The sequence below is a fragment of the Bos javanicus genome, chromosome Y, assembly GCF_032452875.1.
Source record: "Bos javanicus breed banteng chromosome Y, ARS-OSU_banteng_1.0, whole genome shotgun sequence".
NCBI classification, from domain to species: Eukaryota; Metazoa; Chordata; class Mammalia; order Artiodactyla; family Bovidae; genus Bos; species Bos javanicus.
The window spans coordinates 1,731,698-1,751,884 of NC_083898.1; the positions used below are offsets into that span (position 1 = coordinate 1,731,698).

General features: G+C 44.2%; 1 pseudogene; it reads left to right on the forward strand.

The window, feature by feature from the left end:
* Positions 1–5,144: 5,144 nt before the first annotated feature.
* LOC133243792 (ubiquitin-like modifier-activating enzyme 1) overlaps positions 5,145–20,187 on the forward strand; it is a 69,042-nt pseudogene continuing 53,999 nt past the window's right edge.

Genomic DNA, 20,187 nt, shown 5'->3' on the forward strand with positions numbered 1-20,187 from the left:
ACAGAGGATGAGATGATTTTATGGCATCACCGACTTGATGGACACTTGTTGGAGTGGACTTCGGGAGTTAGTGATGGACAGGGAGGCCTGGCATGCTGAGGTTCATGGGGTCACAAAGAGTCAGAAATGACTGAGTGACTGAAATGAACTGGACTGATGGGACCAGATGCCATTATTTTAGTTTTCCGAATGTTGAGTTTTAAGCTATTTTTTCACTCTCCTCTTTCACTTTCTTCAAGAGGCTCTTTAGTTTTTCTTTTCTTTCTGCCTTAAGGGTGGTGTCATCTCCATATCTGAGGTTATTGATGATTCTCCTGCCAATCTTGATTCTAGCTTGTGCTTCATCCAGTCCAACATTTCTCATGATGTACTCTGCACATAAGTTAAATAAGCAGGGTAGCAATATACAGACTTGATGCACTCCTTTCCTGATCTGAAACAAGTCTGTTGTTTTATGTGCAGTTCTAACTGTTACTTCTTGACCTACATACAGATTTCTCAGGAGATAGGTCAGGTGGTCTGGTATTCTTGTCTCAAAGAATTTTCCACAGTTTGTGGTGATCCATACAGTCAAAGGATTTAGCATAGTCAATAAAGAAGAACTAGATATTTTTCTGGAACTCTCTTGCTTTTTCAATGATCTAATGGATGGTGGCATTTTGATCTTTGGTTCCTCTACCTTTTCTAAATCCAGCTTGAACATCTGGATGTTCATGGTTCACATACTGTTGAAGCCTGGCTTGGAGAATGTTGAGCATTACTTTGCTAGCATGTGAGATGACTGCTATGTCCGGTAGCTAGTGCATTCTTGGCATTACCTTTCTTTGGAATTGGAATGAAAAGTGAACATTTATAGTCCTGTGGCCAATTCTAAGTTTTCCAAATTTGCTGGCATGTTAAAGGCAGCACTTTCACAACATCATCTCTTAGGATTTGAAATAGCTCAATTTGAATTCTATCACTTCTACTATCTTTGTTCATAGTGATGCTTCCTAAGGTGTGTTTGACTTCACATTCCGAGAGGTCTGACTCTAGGTGAGTAATAATCACCATGGTGGTTATCTGTGTTGTGAAGAACTTTTTTTTTTCCTACAGTTTTTCTGTGTATTTTTACCACCTAATATCTTCTGCCTCTGTTAGGTCCATACCATGTCTGTCCCTTATTGTGCCTATATTTTCATGAAAAATTCCCTTGGTATCTCTAATTTTCTTGAAGAGGTCTCTGGCTTTCTCCATTCTATTGTTTTCCTCTATTTCTTTGCTCTGATGAATGACAAAGGCTTTCTTAACTCCCCCTGATATTCTTTGGAACTCTGCATTCAAACAGGCATATTTTTTCTTTTCTCCTTTGTCTTTCACTTCTTTTTTCAAAGCTATTTGTAAACCTTCCTCAAACAGCCATTTGGCTTTTTTTTTCACTTCTTTTTCTTGGGGATTGTCTTGATGTCTGCCTTCTGTATCAAGAACCTCTGTCCATAGTTCTTTGGGCACTCTATCAGATCTTATCCCTTGAACCTCTTTGTCACTATCCAGTGAATTGTATAGTCATAAGGGAGTTGATTTAGGTCATACCTGAATGGTCTAGTGGTTTTCCTACTTTCTTTATTTAAGTCTGAATTTGGCAATAAGGAGTTCATGATCTGAGCCACTGTCAGCTCCCTGTCTTGTTTTTGTCAACTGTATAGAGCTTCTCCATCTTTGGCTGAAAACAATATAATCAATCTGGTTTCAAGACTGACCTTCTGGTGATTTCAAGTGTAGCATCTTCTCTTATGTTGTTGGAAGAGGGTCTTTGCTATGACCAATGCAAACTGGAAAAGAGAATGGCAAACCACTTCAGTATTAATTTTATAAGTACTATTAAATGTTTTTAAACTTTTAAGCGTTTTAAAATTTTAAATCTTTAAATTTATTTATATTTTAATATACATTTATTTATTTTAATTGGAGGCTAACTAGTTTACAATATTGTAGTGGTTTTGCCATATATTGACATGAATCCACCATGGGTGTACATGTGTTCCACATCTTGAACCCCCCTGCCACCTCTTTCCCCATCACATCCCTCTGGATCATCCCAGTGCACCATCCCTGAGCACTCTATCTCATGCACCGAACCTGGACTGGTGATCCATTTCCCATATGATTATATACATGTTTCAATGCCATTATCCCAAATCATCCCACCATCGTCCTCTCGCACAGAGTCCAAAAGACTGTTCTATACATCTGTTTCTGTTTTGCTGTCTCCCATATAGGTTTATCACTAACAGGCGGGGGCCAAGGCTGTGAGCCACGCACCGACTGCTGGCCCAAATCTAGACCAATGGCCCAGAGGGTAGTGGGCGGCACTCTTATGGACACACCCCCAGACCGGAGGGCATCTTCCGGGTTCCTGTGCTGCTCCAGCGCCCCCACGTGGCCAGATTCTGCTCCAGGGAGGGACAGGGTTTTGACCTGGCTCTGGAAATTCCAAGCACGGATTCCTGCTCCGCAATCTGAACTGCACACTCCTGTGTCCCCTGGGACTGGCAATAACTGAGAGCTCTCCCTGAGTATCCAAGGGATACGCAGGGGTGCCAACGGGCTGGATACTTTTCTTCAAGGGACAGAGAGCCTGTTGCTGTCCGGATGCTAGGGGAGTAGGGAAGAACCCCACCGTTTGCTACAGTGGATCTCCACTGTTCGGGAACACCAGACCTTAGTGTACAGCGCTCGCTCTGTGTCTCTGTATCTTTGCTTCTGGCATAGCACTGTGTTGGGCAATCCTTCCGTGTGTGTAGCAGGCGCTGGTGTCTGTGTGTCTCCGTCTCTCTAAGTAGTGCTGTTGCCGTCTGCAACTCTGTGGACACCAGCGCTCAGAAGAGACGCTTATCCTTGGCGTGAAGGCAAGCCCTTCTCGTCCTGAGTGAGTTTCACCAGTGGGAGTTCAAAGGGATTTAGTTCACAAGTTCGGAGAGTGCTTTCTCAACCTTGAAAGCCAACAGTATGCGGTCACTGCTGAAGCGCAGAAGGGGACGGGCAACCCTCCCTCTCTCGCTGGGCCGATGTGAATGCTGCACAAGCCCGAGGCTCCTTGGCCACACTTTGCACAGAGGGAGAAACGAGGCCCGCTCTGCTGGCATGAGGGACCCCCCTGAACCTTGTGCGAATGCCGGCCAGGGAGACGCTAAGGACAGCTCCCGGTTAAGTTCCACGACTCACCGGTGTCGGAGACATGCACGGCTGCCATCGACCCTATGGAGGCCCTTTCAAAGTGGTTCTGTTCTCCATGTGAGAACACATCCCAGCCTGCCCTGTGGCCCAAGCCTGTGGGGCCTGGAGCAGCAAGAGGATCAAGCTAAACCAGCCATCCTAGAGTCCTGACACACGATATATGCGTTCTACAAAGAGCTTGGGCATGGGCAGGGCCGACCCGATTCAGTTGCATGGACCGAGATGTGGGCTCAAGAGTGTTTGTCGGGGGCTTGAACAAAGGCAGGACCCAGCCTGGGTCATGGCAGGGACTGTGCTGTGGCCTCGGGAGTGTCTGTCGGGATGAACAAGGGCAGGATCCAGCCTGGATCAGTGCGGGGACCGAGATGTGCTCCAAGGAGTGTTTATCGGCTGCTTGATCATGGGTAGGACCCAGCCTGGCTCAATGACAGGACCGAGAGGTGGTGTCAGGTGTGTTTGTCAGGGGCTTGAACAAAGGGAGGATCCAGCCTGGTTCAGTGCAGGGACCGAGAGGTGGGCTCAGGAGGATTTGTCGGGGGTTTGAACAAGTGCAGGACCCAGCCTGGTTCAATGCAGCGAGTGAGATGCGGGCACAGTGGTGTTTCCTGGGGGGTGGGGGGAGGGGGGAGGGTGGTTGAACAAGGGGAGGACACACCTTAGTTGAGTTCAGGAGCAGGGAGCCAGCTGTGGGCTCAATACTGTTTGCTGGGGGCTTACCTCAGGCCAGGAACCAGCCTGAGAATCAGATGCAGGCCCAGAAGTGTTGGTCAGTGGCTTCAACACGTGCAGTTCCTGGCCTGGTTCATGGCAGGGACAGAGAAGCCGGCTCAGGGGTATTTGTTCAGCGGCTTGAACAAGGGCAGGACCCAGACTGGGTCGGTGCAAGGCCCGAGATGTGGGCTCAGGAGTGTTTGTCGGGGCTTGAACATGGGAAGCACCCAGCCTGCTTCAGTGCAGGGACCGGGATGTGGGCTCAGGAGGATTTGCCAGGGCTTGCGAAAGTGCTGGACCCAGCCGAGTTCAGTGCAGAGATCCCTATGTGGGCTCAGGAGTGTTTGTCGGGGCTGGAACATGGGCAGGGCCCACCCGATTCAGTGCAGGGCCCGAGATGTGGGCTCAGGAGTATTTGTCGGGGTCGGGAACAAGGGCAGCACCCAGCTGGGATCAGTGCAGGGACCAAGATGTGGGTTCCGGAGTATCTGTCGGGGGCTTGAACAAGACAAGGAGCCAGCCGGGTTCGATGCAGCGAGTGAGATGCGGGCTCAGTAGTGTTTCCTGGGGGCTTGAACAAGGGGAGGACACACCGTAGTTCAGGGGTACAGAGCGCGTTGTGGGCTCAGGAATGTGTTCCGGGGGCTTGACTAAGGCCAGGAACAAGCCTGAGGGTCCGATGCAGGCCCAGGAGTGTCGGTCGGGGGCTTGAAGAAGTGCAGGACCTGGCCTGGTTCGGTGCAGGAACCGAGATGTGCGCTCAGGAGTATTTGTCGGGGGTTTGGGCAAGGGCAGGACCCAGGATTTGCTCGCTGTGGCCAGCTGAGTGACAGGCGCCTGTGTTCTGCCTTCTCCCATCACCTTGGACAGCTTCACAGTACCAGTCACGTTGGCCGGATCCATTGTCTGTGCCTTCCCTCAGGGAACCAGAAAACAAGGAGCGCTGGCCTCCGCTGACTTGGAGAATCGCTTTCTCCGTGTGCATCTATCTAGGTCGTTCCTTGTCAATGGCGTGGCCCTGTTGCTAGCCCCCAGCCGTCAGGGCCAACAACACTCCAAGTGAGGCCCCTGTGCTTCCCATCTGTGTAGCTTGCTGAGTGCACCTGTCTCCCTGTCTCCCTGTAGCAGGAAAAGGCCAAAGAGACGCCTGGGCCTGCAAGGGCCCCAAGAGACTGTGACAGGCCTGGGTCTGATCCAATCTTGTGAAGAAGGAACACATGGATACAGGCACTCTTCCGATACAAGGCACGGAACCTGAGGCCGTAAAGGTAAGGCAGCAACCCTACACGCCGTCCCTTCTCTTTAACACTACCCAGACACACTCAGTCCCTGAACCGATGCTGCCCTGGGCACCCGGCCCTGTCTGGGCCCACAGCTCATGCCTCCCTGGGCAGAAAGCAGCTTTGCTACCTCAAAGGCACCAAGAGGCCTTGTACTACCCGGGCCTCACTGCTTTGCTAAATGCCAAGACTCTCTTTCAGTTGCTCTCATTAGGCCCAGCTAGAATTCCCGACAGTCAGGCATCCCTGCTTGCCTACACAGCCCACATGCCAAGGAAGCCAGTCCCCGCTTGGGCCCAGGGACATCCAAGACGGTCACCTGGAAGGCAGGGTGCCTCTGAGTGTCATCTGGTGCAGATGCCCTACGACAGAATCAGAGATACTGCTCCAGCAACACTGCCAGAAACCTCCATCTGGGGCAGACGCACCCCTTAGCCCCTCTGGCCCCCCCACAGCCGGGGGCAAGACCCCAGAGGAAGGAAGGAATTCACGTCAGGACTTGGAGCACGACCCATGGGGTATCTTTGGCAGGGCCGCTAATGCCTAGCCCCTGGGCCCTGAAATCCACCAGCAGGCTCTCAACTGCCCCCAGGGGCTTCCCTGTCTGCCATTCTCCCGAGGTCCCTTGGCACATGTAAGTAGCCCACCATCCTTGCTTCCTCCCTCTTCCCTCCCTCACAGGCACACTCCGGCAGAGGGGCGCACACGTACACCCACACCTGCGCCTCCCTCGCCTTTCTGCCCTGCCGAGGAGGCTGGAAATGCCTGGACATCTGCCACGCTCACACCCTGTCTCTCCTCGCATGCCTGTGGTTTTGCACGGACAGCCTAGCTTAGCACATCTTGCATTGTGTTTCGCATCATGCCAGTGTGTGCCACCCTCGTGGAGACAGTGTGTGGGCCGATGGGCCGATCCTGGGCAGCACTGGCCCAGGGCCCTCCCGGGTCTCCTTCTTACATGTGTGGAACAAGTCCCCAGTGCAGCAGGCAATCTGTGCCTCTTTCTCCTTCGGGTCTCTGCTCTTCTCTACAGGAACTTGGCCTCCTCTCCACCCCGGGTCCAGCCGTACCCTCGCCCACCATTTCCAGAGGCCGGCCCATGTCCCCATGGACTGAGGGCTCCTCAGGCAGTGGTTTCAAAGCCCCGCCCCACCTGATTTGCCCTCGCGGAATCCTCAGACCATGCACTTCCCTCTCCCTGGTCCAAGCACACACAACAACAAGTTAGAAGTGGCGAGCGTGTTTTGGATTTGGTCTAATTGCGGATTTCTCGAGCCACGGTCCGCAGGTATCACTCGCCATCTTTTCCTCATTCCCATCCTGGATAGGGTCACTGCAGAGATTCAGTGACCAACCAAATCTGGACTGGAGATGCCTCGTGCCTCCTCTTCTGGTTTCTCGCACCTCCTCTCCTGTCGCCTTCAACTCTGTGTTTGCCCTGTGCTGGACACACACAACCCCAGATAAACACAGGTGACACAAGCACATGCGTGAATACACACACATGCTTTGCACGTGGACACGGACGCAAACAGGGAACACAGGTGTTTCAGGCTCTGAAGACGCCCATGTCCAGCAGTGTCAGAGATGCAGTCAGTCGGCACCATATCCTGCTCTAGAGGGCTCCCTGTCTTCCTCCTCCTCGAGTTCATCCGGATTTTTCCAAGGCAGCCTGAAGCCACTTCCAGTGCAGCATGTGTTGCGGTGGTGAGATCCAAGTTGTGGATGTGGAAATTAACAGAAGATCCCAAAGTCAGCGCACAGGTGCACTGGGGGCCCTGGACAGGACGCCCTTTCAATGACAGGCCATCCTAGGTTAAGGGGCGGAAGTGAAGGGCCCAGGCATTCTCAAACTCAGTGAGAGGAAGGACGCCGGGGGAATGGCAGGACCCAAGGACAGATGATTCTGACACAGGCACTTAATTCACCCTGCCTCTCATAGCATCACCTAGGACTCTTACACTGCAACCACAGCTGACTTGAGGGAGACTTGCTTCACTCACGGACACACCAAGTCCCCAAGCCCCCAGTCTCAGCAAGTCACCTGCTACATGCATGACCCAAATTCAGGCTCTGCAGCCAGCTTGCATGAGCCTGAGCATCCCCATTTTGGAAAGGACAGTGTCTTGGCTCTTACACAGCTGTCCCTTCAGGGCCTACCTCCAGACACCCTCACCACATGTGTTTCTGTCAGTTAGCTCTCATGGCAGTACCCTCCTCCGTAGGGTAGTTACGTCACGGGATCATCCCACATGTCTTTGACAATGATATTATGGCAACACTAGCAAGGTCTGCCAGGGGTTGTTCTGGCCTTGAACCCTCCCATGAGCAGCCATGAACTCCAATATCAATCGCCAACTGTATGCAGGCCCAAAGAAACCCAACTTCAGCAATCCTGTTTGATTCTGGGCAGTCGTGACCTGACAAGCAGTTGAGAAATTTAAGGCTCCTTGTATCCAGCCTGCTGCTGGGTGCTCCCCATTCAAAGTCCCAGGACAGGTGTACTGGACTGGAACAATATGCCCTATACCCTGCAGAAAGACAGGGGACATGGGGGTAGATTCCAACAGGTGGATCAACCACCCCCTTACATACCTACACTCACCAACCCGAGGCCACGTTTTACCAGTGTTTTCAAGGAAATACTCCTTAATGATCACTGTGTTCCAGGAGTAGGGGTTGTCCCAAAAGGAAAAGATCAGCTTGCAGTGGGACCTTGGATGGCTCCACACCTGCACCTAACTGGGATAACGAGGGGAATGTTGCAAGCTTCTAGGGGCCTCAGCTTTCCTTCCAGGCAAGCATTAACAGCTTCCATGAACACCTCTCCAAAGTCACATCCCTTGAACATGGATACCACGATTCCCTAACTCCCCATCAGGTCCCATACCCAGCCATCCTCAGTTTCCCTCACTGACCTTCAAGTTGATCTTGTAGCTAAGCAAGTCTTTATCTTGGTCACTGATCATGATGGACACTTGAGGGTGGTTCATAATCTGCTTTTGGTCAAGGAGCCTTTCAGGCCACATGCTGGGCCAGAAGATCCAATAGCAAGAGCCCTAGTCTTGGGTGGAAGAAGGACACTGGAACAGACATTTTCAAGGATGCTGGGTACTTCCATTTCCCCGGCCACCACTGATGTCCTCAGGCCCTGCCACACCATCAGATACACTTACGGCTCTGTGTTCCCTGTGGTATTCTGCATCTGAGGTGGTCTGCATCCCCCAAACAGGGGCTGTTTCTGACCCCTACTGTCCTCCTGACTTGTGTGTGGTGGGTAGTGTTATGTCACTGCTTACCTGGTCAAGATTTTCAGTCCCTGTTGCACACTGTGTCTTCAAGCAAGGGGTGGTGTGTATGTGTATGTGTGTATGCTTGTGTGTGTGTCTTCAGCAAGAAAACCCTGGGTCTCTGTCCTGCTCTCTGTCTTTACAATGGATGGCAGGCATGTTTCTGAATTCGTCTGTCATTCAGAGCAGATGAGAGCAGCAGTCCCTTCCAGTTCCACCTTGCTTGGGGGCATCCTCATGCCTTTACACTGCATTAGTAAGCACAACTTCAGGGGCTCTGACTGACTGGCATGGGTCTTGGGACTCCTGCTCTGTCAGCTATTTCCTGGGATCATCCACTTTTACAACAATAACTGTCTCCATAGCTGCTCTGGTGTACTGTCTCTGGTTATTCCTGACCTAGAGGCCTCAGATGCTGCTCCTCGTCAGATGCAGGCCTGAAGGAGACACCCAAAGCCAATGCTGTTACACTTACAGTTGTGGCCCGGCTGGACTCTTCTCAGCTGTGCCCTTGGAGCCTGCTTCTCCTCCAGACCACACTTCATTCAGGGGCCTTCCACACTTTCCCCATTCCTTTGCCCTGTGGCCTTGACTGTTTTAACAGGCTCTATAGCACAATCGTCTCTAAGGTGTTTTTTTGCCATTCTTTAATTTGGCTATAAATCTCACAAATTTTAACAGCACAGTAACATAATTTTTCTAATGTGCACTCTTAGAGTTTGGTAAGGTCTTGGTGAGTTTCTTGGTTTCAATTAGAAAGCCCTGCATTACTCTTAGGGCTGTCAAATCTTCTGAAACTGAAGGAAAGACAAGAAGTATTGTAGACTAATTTGATTAAGCTGTATTTTTCTAAAGAATTAAACAGTTTCAGCTTCCTAACCCCACAAAAATTTACCCCTAACTCCTAAGTTTTTCATGAATTTATTGTGGGAATCTGGTAGAATTGAGATTTCTCAGTGCTTTGTAATTTCATCAGTAAGCTTTCCTGAGGTGAAAAACACATTGGAATTCGTTTTTAAATTAGTCCTAGCCACAGAAATCAGAAAAAAGGGAAATAAAAGGAATACCAATTGAAAACAAACTAACAAACACACTATTACTGTTAGAAGATGAAATGACCCTCCACAGAGTGAACACTAAGGATGCCAGCTGAAAATTACTTGAGCTAATCAATGAATAGAGTATAGCTGCAGAATATAAAATTAATACTCAGGAATCCCTTTCATTCTGACACACTAGCAATGAAAAATGAGAAAGAGAACTTAAGGAAAGTATCTCATTCACCATCCAATGAAGAGAATCAAATATTTAGGAATATATTTCCCTAAAGAAAGCAAGGACATGGTATAGAAAACTATAAAGCCATATTGAAAGAAATTATGCCATCTTTGATTTGTGCCATCTGTTTGTGCCATCTTTGAATAGATGAAGTACACCATGTTCTTGGATCAGAGGAATCAATATAGTGACAATGAGTATACAACCCAAGGGTGATCTATTGGTATGTTCATTCACCATGGATATTCTCAGATTCAACTGTGTAGTCCCTATCAAAACACCAATGGTGTTTTTCACTGAACTAGAACAAATAATTTCACAATTTGTGTGGAAACACAAAAGACCTCCAATGAACAAAGCCACTCTTGAGAAACAATGGAAATGGAAGGATCAACTTTCCTGACTTCAGACTATACTACAAAGCTACAGTCATCAAGATAGTAAGGTACTGGGCCAAAAACAGAAATACAGATCAACAGAACAAAATAGGAAGTCCAGAGATGAAGCCACACACCCACGGCCACCTTTTCTTTGACAGAGGAGGCATAAATATACAATGGAGAAAAGACAACCTCTTGAATAAGCAATTCTGGGAAAACTGGTCAACCACATTAAAAGAAAGAAATATTTTCTAACCCCACACACAAAAATAAATGCAAAATGGATTAAAGACCTAAGTAGAAGACCAGAAACTATAAAACTCTTAGAGAAAAACATAGGCAGACCACTCTCTGACAGAAATCACAGCAAGACCCTCTCCTCTATGACACACCTCCCAGAGAAATGGAAATAAAAACAGAAAGAAACAAAAGGGACCTAATTAAACTTATAAGCTTGTGCACAGTTAAGAAAACTATAAGCAAGGTGAAAAGACAGCCTTCAGAACTGGAGCAAATTACAGCAAATCAAACAACTTCCCAAGAGTTAATTTTCCACATATATAAGCAGCTCATGCAACTCAATACCAGAAAAACAAACAATCTGGTCAAAAAGTGGGCAGAAGAATTAAGCATACATTTCTCCAGAGAAGATATACAGATGGCTAATGAACACAGGACAGATGCTCAACATCACTCATTATTAGAGAGATGAGAATCAATACCACTGAGGTGTGAATCAATACCACAAATCAGGTATCATCTCACACTGGTCACAATGACCATCACCCCAGGACTCTAACAAGAAACACTGGAGATGGAGTGAAAAGGTAACCAGCTTACACTGTTGGTAGGAATGAAAACTGGTATAGCCACAATAAACCGTGTGACTTCTTAAAAACCTGGAAATAGAACTTTTGTATGACCCAGCAATCCTACTGCTTGCATACACCCCAAGGAAAGCAGAACTGAAAGAGACACATGTACACCAATATTCATCCCAGGACTATTTACAATAGCTAGGACATGGAAGCAACCTAGATATCCACTGGAGATGAATGGATAAAGAAGTTGTGGTATATATACACAATGGACTATTGCTCAGCTATGAAAAGGAATGCATTTGAGTCAGTTCTAGAGATGTGGTAAAACAGGAGCCTGTTGTACAGAGTGAAGTAAAGTCAGAAAAAGAAATATAAATACTGTGTAGTAATGCATATGTATGCAATTTGGAGAGATGGTCACGACGATCCTACATGCAGGGCAGCAAAAGAGACAGAGATGGAAAGAACAGACTTTTGGACTCTGTGGAGAGGGCAATGGTGGGATGATTTGAGAGAACAGCATTGAAACATGTACATTACCATACATAAACAGGTGACCAGTCCAAGTTCAGTGCATGATGCAGGGCACCCAAAGACTGTGCTGTATGACAACAAAGATCAATAGTCTGGGGACTGAGGTGGGAGGAAAGTTCTGCATGTGGGAACACATATGTACTGTGACTGACTCTTGTTGATGGAAGACAAAAACTAACTCAATATCGTAAACTGAATATCTTCTCATTAAATAATTTTTAAAAATGTAAACGTTGCTTTCTGAAATTTCAGTGTTGGGAGTACATGGTCCAGCATATCTTCTGAACCTATGTAACAATGTCTGGTTTGAATGAGGGTAGTGTCAAATTATGATGCCAAGGACTGTATTCCCACACTCTAAAATCCTACAAAACAGAACTGTCAAGTTTCCATTAAAATATTATTTTGTATTCCCCTCCAGGACATCTTACAGAATGTTTCAAGTGACCAGAGAGGAAACCAAAGAGATCACTCACTTTTTAGCACCAATTAATGTGGGACATTCAATTTTGAATAAAGTTTCTAGGCCTGACAAAAATTTACCTATACAATTTTTACATGACATGTATCAAAATAATTCTTCCATGGAAAATTGCACATAAGCAACACAAGATGAAACACTATGCCTCACAGTTACTAAACAGGGAGAAAAAAAAATGTCACCAGTGTTTCACTTCATTTGAGTTCTTACATCAAAATACTACAAACTGGCTTCTTAACAATGGAAAGTTTCACTTCCAGTCACGGGAAGTCTAGGATCAGTGTGGTGGTAGGCTTAGGGTTCTGGTGTAGATGCTCCTCTGATTTGCAAACTGCTGAGTTCTTGCTGCCTCTGTTCGTGGTGAACCCTCTGAGGTCACCTTCATACGTGGAGAGATTCCTTTCCCAACAGTTCCTCCATGGTGGCAGAAGGACATCCCAGAGGGCCTTCTTCTCAATACTATCATTTTCTGGGGTTAGGGCATCAGTATGCAATTTTTAGGAAGATTAAAAACAAAAAACAAACAAGAGTACAACAATACAACTAATGGACACAATTTAAGTGTAGATTAAATCTTTGGACAAACCTGTATGTGTTTGAGAAAGTCACAAACACAGAAGTTTGACAGAGAAATTTTTCACTTTGTCACATGTGCAGATTCTGGTATTTTTGGCAAAGGGTTGAAGAAAGATATGTAAAAAGACTAAATAACCAGGAACTTTGGATTATTCATGAAGTCAACTTCTCAATTTTTTTTTAAAGCATACTAAAACTAATCCTCCATCTCAAATACATTCAGCATATAAGTGTTCAGGACCTCCACAGATGAAGCACCACAAACCACATCAGTGAAGTTTTTCTTGGATTTATTTATGTATACATTCAGTTTATAAACTTGGGAAAGAAAACTCTAGCAAAGTGAAATGAAACCATCTGAGGATTTACTCCCCCTTTTTGGCATTATAGAAACCAGCTAAATGTGTACTCCCTATACATTCTCAGAAGAAATATGTTTCAGAAATTACTTGATGAATGGTCTCTCACTACACCCGAGTATAAATTTTATTGAGTTTAATGAACTAGTCCTGAACTCCATTTCATCTTACTACAGAGGATGCATTCAAAGCACACTTTTATTTATTTATTTATTTTCGTCTTCCTTCTGAATTATGGTAATTTTATTGACTTGGTACTAATGGCAGATTATTGAACTATGGAAATTACTTCTCAACATGGACTGCAGCATGTCAGGCTTCCCTGTCCATCACCAATTCCCAGAGTTTACTTAAACTCATTTCCGTTGAGTCAGTGATGCCATCAAACCATCTCATCCTCTGTCATCCCCTTCTCCTCCTGCCTTCAATCTTTCCCATCATCAGGGTCTTTTCTTTTCTTTTTAATTAATTTTATTTTATTTTTAAACTTTACATAATTGTATTAGTTTTGCCAAATATCAAAATGAATCCACCACAGGTATGCACTGGGACAACCCAGAGGGATGGTATGGGGAGGGAGGAGGGAGGAGGGTTCAGGATGGGGAACACATCAGGGTCTTTTCAAATGAGTCATCTCTTCGCATCAGGTGGCCAAAGTATTGGAACTTTAGAATCAGTCCTTCTAATGAATATTCAGGATTGATTTCCTTTATGATTGACTTGTTTGACCTCCTTGCAGTCCAAGGGATGCTCAAGAGTCTTCTCCAACACCACAGTTCAAAAGCATCAATTCTTCTGCACTCACCTTTCTGTATGGTCCAACTCTCACATCCATACATGACTACTGGAAAAATCATAGCTTTGACTATACAGACCTTTGTCAGCAAAGTAATGGCTCTGCTTTTTAATATGCATATTAAAAAGCACACTGTTAAAAAGCAAGGGTAGTATCTAAATTTGCAGGAAAATATGCACACACAAAAATACACCAGTGACAAAGAGTAAGGCCAAAATACACTGTGTGCGACACTTTCTCGAATTTTTCAGTGGCTGTTCCTTCCTTTCCCTTAACTCAGCTAAGGGATAAATTTATGAAAGTCTTAGTTTATAGAATTTAGTTATGAAATTAGATTTTCCCTCATACAATGTAGTTATAAAGTAAAGTGAAGTCGCTCAGTTGTGTCCTACTCTTTGTGACTCGATGGGCTGTAGTCCACCAGGCTCGTCCATCCATGGAATTTTCTAGGCAAGAGTACTGGAGTGGGTTGCCATATGATTCATTAAATTCAGCACTATTTGGTTACAATGTATATGACTTTTGAGGATGAAATGACATACAACCTATTTTATCTGTAAAGGATCATCCAGTTATTTTATCCTTAATGGCTGTGTGCTTGAGAAATATTTAAAATGCTAAATAAAAACACTCTCAAGAAACAGATCAAAACTTTCAATGTTAAGAAAACTGAGTATTAATTAGTGTAGAATTTCTGCACTTCTAATCACATAAATTGAAAATTATGACTCCAACCTTCTTCTGAAAACTTCACTTTGGAAATGCCCCTCTTATGATAGTGGTAACACAAAGTGATGAAAAGAATATATGTTACTAAACTGTATTAAAACTACACTTGGGCAACATATGTAAGAAAATAGCCCTTTTTAATTTACTTCAAATGCATATTTCTGCTTTCCTTAAATTCTATCAAAAATCTCAAGAAAATGTCTAGATAAGTGTAATATATAGAAAGACTCTGCAAACAGACGAGTTCATATTAGGACTTATGATGATGAGACAATTTATTCAAAACATCTGTTAACTGGAAGTAAAACAGGAAAGGAATCTTTTCTCTTCTTTCTTTCTTCCCAGTGTTTTCACAGCAGATATTGTGGTCTTTACAATTCCATTATATTGAAAGAACCAAGTGTTAACATTTTCCTCAACATATTTCAGCTTCATTAGTTTTTAAAAGAAATACGATACTTTAAAACAATAAAAATACACCATTGGTTATTTAAGGTACAGTATGCTATACACTATATTCATACTTAAGTTTTACAGTTCTTAACAGGTGATTCAAACTGTAGCACAATCCTCAGACCTCTGATTTCAATTCAGATCTGTAAGTGACAAGAATATTTGATCTACAGAAAAATTAATTCTTGTAATAATACATAAGGGACCTTCTCTTTACACTACTTAGAAAATCAATCCTTTTGAACTAAAGTTAAGGACACCAACCAGATTGTTTTCTCAATTCCTATCTGTTTTCACTGAATCTCTATGATCACCATGAGAACATCACATGTTATACAAGCTATTCTTTTATTTTTTATTTTTTAAATTAACTTATTCATTTTAATGGGAGAAGAAAATGGCAACCCACTCCAGTACTCTTGCCTGGAGAGTCTTGTGATCAGAGGAGCCTGGAGGGCTGCTGTCTACAGGGTCACACAGAGTTGGACATGGCTGAAGCGACTTAATATGCATGCATGCACTGGAGAAGGAAATGGCAACCCGCTCCACTATTCTTGCCTGGAAATCTCAGACACAGAAGAGCCTGGTGGGCTGCCATCTATGGGGTCACACAGAGTCAAACATGACTGAAGTGACTTAGAAGCAGCAACAGCAGCATTCATTTTAATTGGAGTTTAGAATCTTATTTCCTCCTAAAGAGTGAAAGCGAAGCAAAGTTGCTCAGTCATGTCCGACTCTTTGTAACCCCATGGACTGTAGCCCATGAGGCTCCTCAACCCACGGAATTTTCTAGGAAAGAATATTGGAGTGGGTTGCCATTTCCTTCTCCAGGGATCTTCCTGACACAGGGATCAAACCCAGGTCTCCCGCATTTCAGGCAGATGCATTACCGCCTAAGCCACCTCAGCCCCTCCTAAAGAGTGAAGGGTGGTATTAAATCAAAGTCTTCTGACTCAATATGATCACAGGAGTGACACTCCAGTAAATCACCAGAATACCTGACTCTGCAAAAACAATACCTAGTTGTAGATGTGACTGGTGATAGAAGCAAGTCCAATGCTGTAAAGAGCAATATTGCATAGGAACCTGGAATATCAGGTCCATGAATCAAGGCAAATTGGAAGTGGTCAAATAAGAGAAGGCAAGAGTGACTGTTGACATTCTAGGAATCAGCTAACTAAAATGGACTGGAATGGGTGAATTTAACTCAGATGACCATTATATCTACTACTTCAGGCAGGAATCCCTCAGAAGAAATGGAGTAGCCATCATGGTCAACAAAAGAGTCAGAAATGCAGTACTTGAATGCAATCCCGAAAACAACAGAATGATCTCTGTTTGTTTCCAAGGCAAACCATTCAATATCACAGTAATCCAAGTCTATGCCCCAACCAGTAACGCTGAAGAAGCTGAAGTTGAACGGTTCTATGAAGACCTTTTAGAACTAACACCCAAAAAAGATGTCATTTTCATTATAGGGGACTGGAATTCAAAAGTAGGAAGCCAAGAAACACCTGGAGTAACAGGCAAATTTGGCCTTGGAATACAGAATGAAGCAAAGGCCAAAGATTAATAGAGTTTTTCCAAGAAAATGCACTGGTCATAGAAAACAACAACACAAGAGAAGACTCTAGACATGGACATCACCAGATGGTCAACACCAAAATCAAACTGATTATATTCTTTTCAGCCAAAGATGGAAAATCTCTATACAGTCAGCAAAAACAAAACCAGGAGCTGACTGTAGCTCAGATCATGAACTCTGTATTGCCAAATTCAGACTTAAGTTGAAGAAAGTAGGGAAAACCACTAGACCACTCAGGTATGACCTACATCAAATCCCTTATGATTATACAGTGGAAGTGAGAAATAGATTTAAGGGACTAGATATGATAGATAGAGGGCCTGGTGAGCTATGGACTGAGATTCATGACATTGTAGAAGAGACAGGTATCAAGACCATCCCCATGGAAAGAAATGCAAAAAAGCAAAATGGCTGTCTGGGGAGGCCTTACAAATAGCTGTGAAAAGAAAAGAAGTGAAAAGTGAAGGAGAAAAGGAAAGATATAAGCATCTGAATGCAGAGTTCCAAAGAATAGCAAGAAGAGATAAGAAAGCCTTCCTCAGCGATCAATGCAAAGAAATAGAGGAAAACAACAGAATGGGAAAGACTAGAGATCTCTTCAAGAAAAATAGAGATACCAAGGGAACATTTCATGCAAAGATGGACTCGATAAAGGACAGAAATGTTATGGACCTAACAGAAGAAAAATATACTAAGAAGAGGTGGCAAGAATACACAGAAGAACTGTGCAAAAAAGATCATCACGACCCAGATATTCATGATGATGTGATCACTCATCTAGAGCCAGATATCCTGGAATGTGAAGTCAAGTGGGCCTTAGAAAGCATCACTATTAACAAAGCTAGTGGAGGTGATGGAATTCCAGTTGAGCTATTTCAACTCCTGAAACATGATGCTGTGAAAGTGCTGTACTCTATATGCCAGCAAATTTGGAAAACTCAGCAGTGGCCACAGGACTGGAAACGGTCAGTATTCATTCCAATCCCAAAGAAAGGCAATGCCAAAGAATGCTCAAACTACCGCACAATTGCACTGATCTCACATGCTAGTAAAGTAATGCTTAAAATTCTCCAAGTCAGGCTTCAGCAATACATGAACCATGAACTTCCAGATGTTCAAGCTTGTTTTAGAAAAGGTAGAGGAACCAGAGACGAAATTTCCAATATTCATTGGGTCATCAAAAAAGCAAGAGAGGTCCAGAAAAACATCCATTTCTGCTTTATTGACTATGCCAAAGCCTTTGACTGTGTGGATCACAATAAACTGTGGAAAATTCGGAAAGAGATGGGAATACCAAAGCACCTGACCTGCCTCTTGAGAAATTTGTATGCAGGTCAGGAAGCAACATTTAGAACTGGACATGGAACAACAGACTGGTTCCAAATAGGAAAAGGAGTATGTCAAGGCTGTATATTGTCACCCTGCTTATTTAACTTCTATGTAGAGTACATTATGAGAAATGCTGGCCTGGAAGAAGCACAAGCTGGAATCAAGATTTCTGGGAGAAATATCAGTAACCTCAGATACGCAGGTGACACCACCCTTATGGCAGAAAGTGAAGAGGAACTAAAAAGCCTCTTGATGAAGGTGAAAGAGGAGAGTGAAAAAGTTGGCTTAAAACTCAACATTCAGAAAATGAAGGTCATGGCATCCGGTCCCATCACTTCATGGGAAATAGATGGGGAAATAATGGAAACAGTGTCAGACTTTATTTTGGGGGCTCCAAAATCACTGCAGATGGTGATTGCAGCCATGAAATTAAAAGATGGTTACTCCTTGGAAGAAAAGTTATGACTAACCTAGATAGCATATAGAAAAGCAGAGGCGCTACTTTGACAATAAAGTTCATCTAGTCAAGGCTATGTTTTTTCCAGTGGTCATGTATGGATGTGAGAGTTTGACTGTGAAGAAAGCTGAGCGCCCAAGAATTGATGCTTTTAAAATGTGGTGTTGGAGAAGACTCTTGAGAGTCCCTTGGATTGCAATGAGATCCGACCAGTCCATTCTGAAGGAGATCAGCCCTGGGATTTCTTTGGAAGGAAATCCCAGTTTGGAAGAAATGCTAAAGCTGAAGCTCCAGTACTTTGGCCACCTCATGCGAAGAGTTGACTCATTGGAAAAGACTCTGATGCTGGGAGGGGTTCGGGGAAGGAGGAGAAGGGGACGACGGAGGATGAGATGGCTTGATGGCATCACCGACTCGATGGACATGAGTCTGAGTGAACTCCGGGAGTTGGTGATGGACAGGGAGGCCTGACTTGCTGAGATTCATGGGGTCGCAAAGAGTCAGACATGACGGAGGGACTCAACTGAACTACCTCGGCAAGAACTGGGATTCTGACATAAAACATATAAACCTTAGCAAAATTTCCAAACAATCACAGACTCTTTTCATTACCATTGTCTTTAGTCTTTTCCCCAACTGAGCTGCTTAGTCACAGCTACAGGAAGCTGTTCTCTTTTCCTTTTAAGGAAAGGGCTAACTCTGTGGAGCTTGGTATTCAAGTGTTCCCTTTGGTTAGATCCCTTGCTTTCAACTCCAGCTCAGTGGTGATAACCTTCAGGTCTCAAATAACATACTATGCAACTGGTGCATTTTACATTCTTACCACAGAAAATAACTGTTAGTTGTACCTCCACAGTATTAACTTAGCCACAAGGAAGCTCTGGCAAAACTGAACAAAATGTTAGAGAGAGAGGACAGCATTTCTATGAAATCTGCTGTCAGCATTACAAACGACCTATAAACTACAAAGTCATCACTAAATAGACATCTACTTAATGCACATTTCATTACTGGCTTCTTGCTTCATATATAATCATTTTAAACTTTCTGATTTGCAACTTTTTCATAAAACCTGGGGTCCACTTTTTCAAAAAAAACTGCCTTTTTTTTTAAAGAAAAGATTTAATGGATGTCTTTAAGATGTTCATTTTAACATTTACATAATTCATAACCCCAAATATATAAAAAATGATATAAAACATCATAAATACACTAAAAAAATTATGTTAAATTTTTAGAGCCTCTGGTAAATGATAACAAAATTGGAACAGAAAAATTTTAGAAACATTTAATGATATTTCAACAATATTTTTCTTTTTTTTTTAATTTTATTTTATTTTTAAACTTTACATAATTATATTAGTTTTGCCAAATATCAAAATGAATCCATCACAGGTATACATGTGCTCCCCATCCTGAACCCTCCTTCCTCCTCCCTCCCCATACCATCCCTCTGGGTCGTCCCAGTGCACTAGCCCCAAGCATCCAGTATCATGCCTTGAACCTGGACTGGCATCTCATTTCATACATGATATTTTACATGTTTCAATGCTATTCTCCCAAATCTTCCCACCCTCTCCCTCTCCCACAGAGTCCATAAGACTGTTCCATACATCAGTGTCTCTTTTGCTGTCTCTTACACAGGGTTATTGTTATCATCTTTCTAAATTCCACATATATGTGTTAGCATACTGTGTTGGTGTTTTTCCTTCTGGCTTACTTCACTCTGTATAATAGGCTCCAGTTTCATCCACCTCATTAGAACTGATTCAAATGTATTCTTTTAAATGGCTGAGTAATACTCCATTGTGTATATGTACCACAGCTTTCTCATCCGTTCATCTGCTGATGGACATCTAGGTTGCTTCCATGTCCTGGCTATTATAAATAGTGCTGCAATGAACATTGGGGT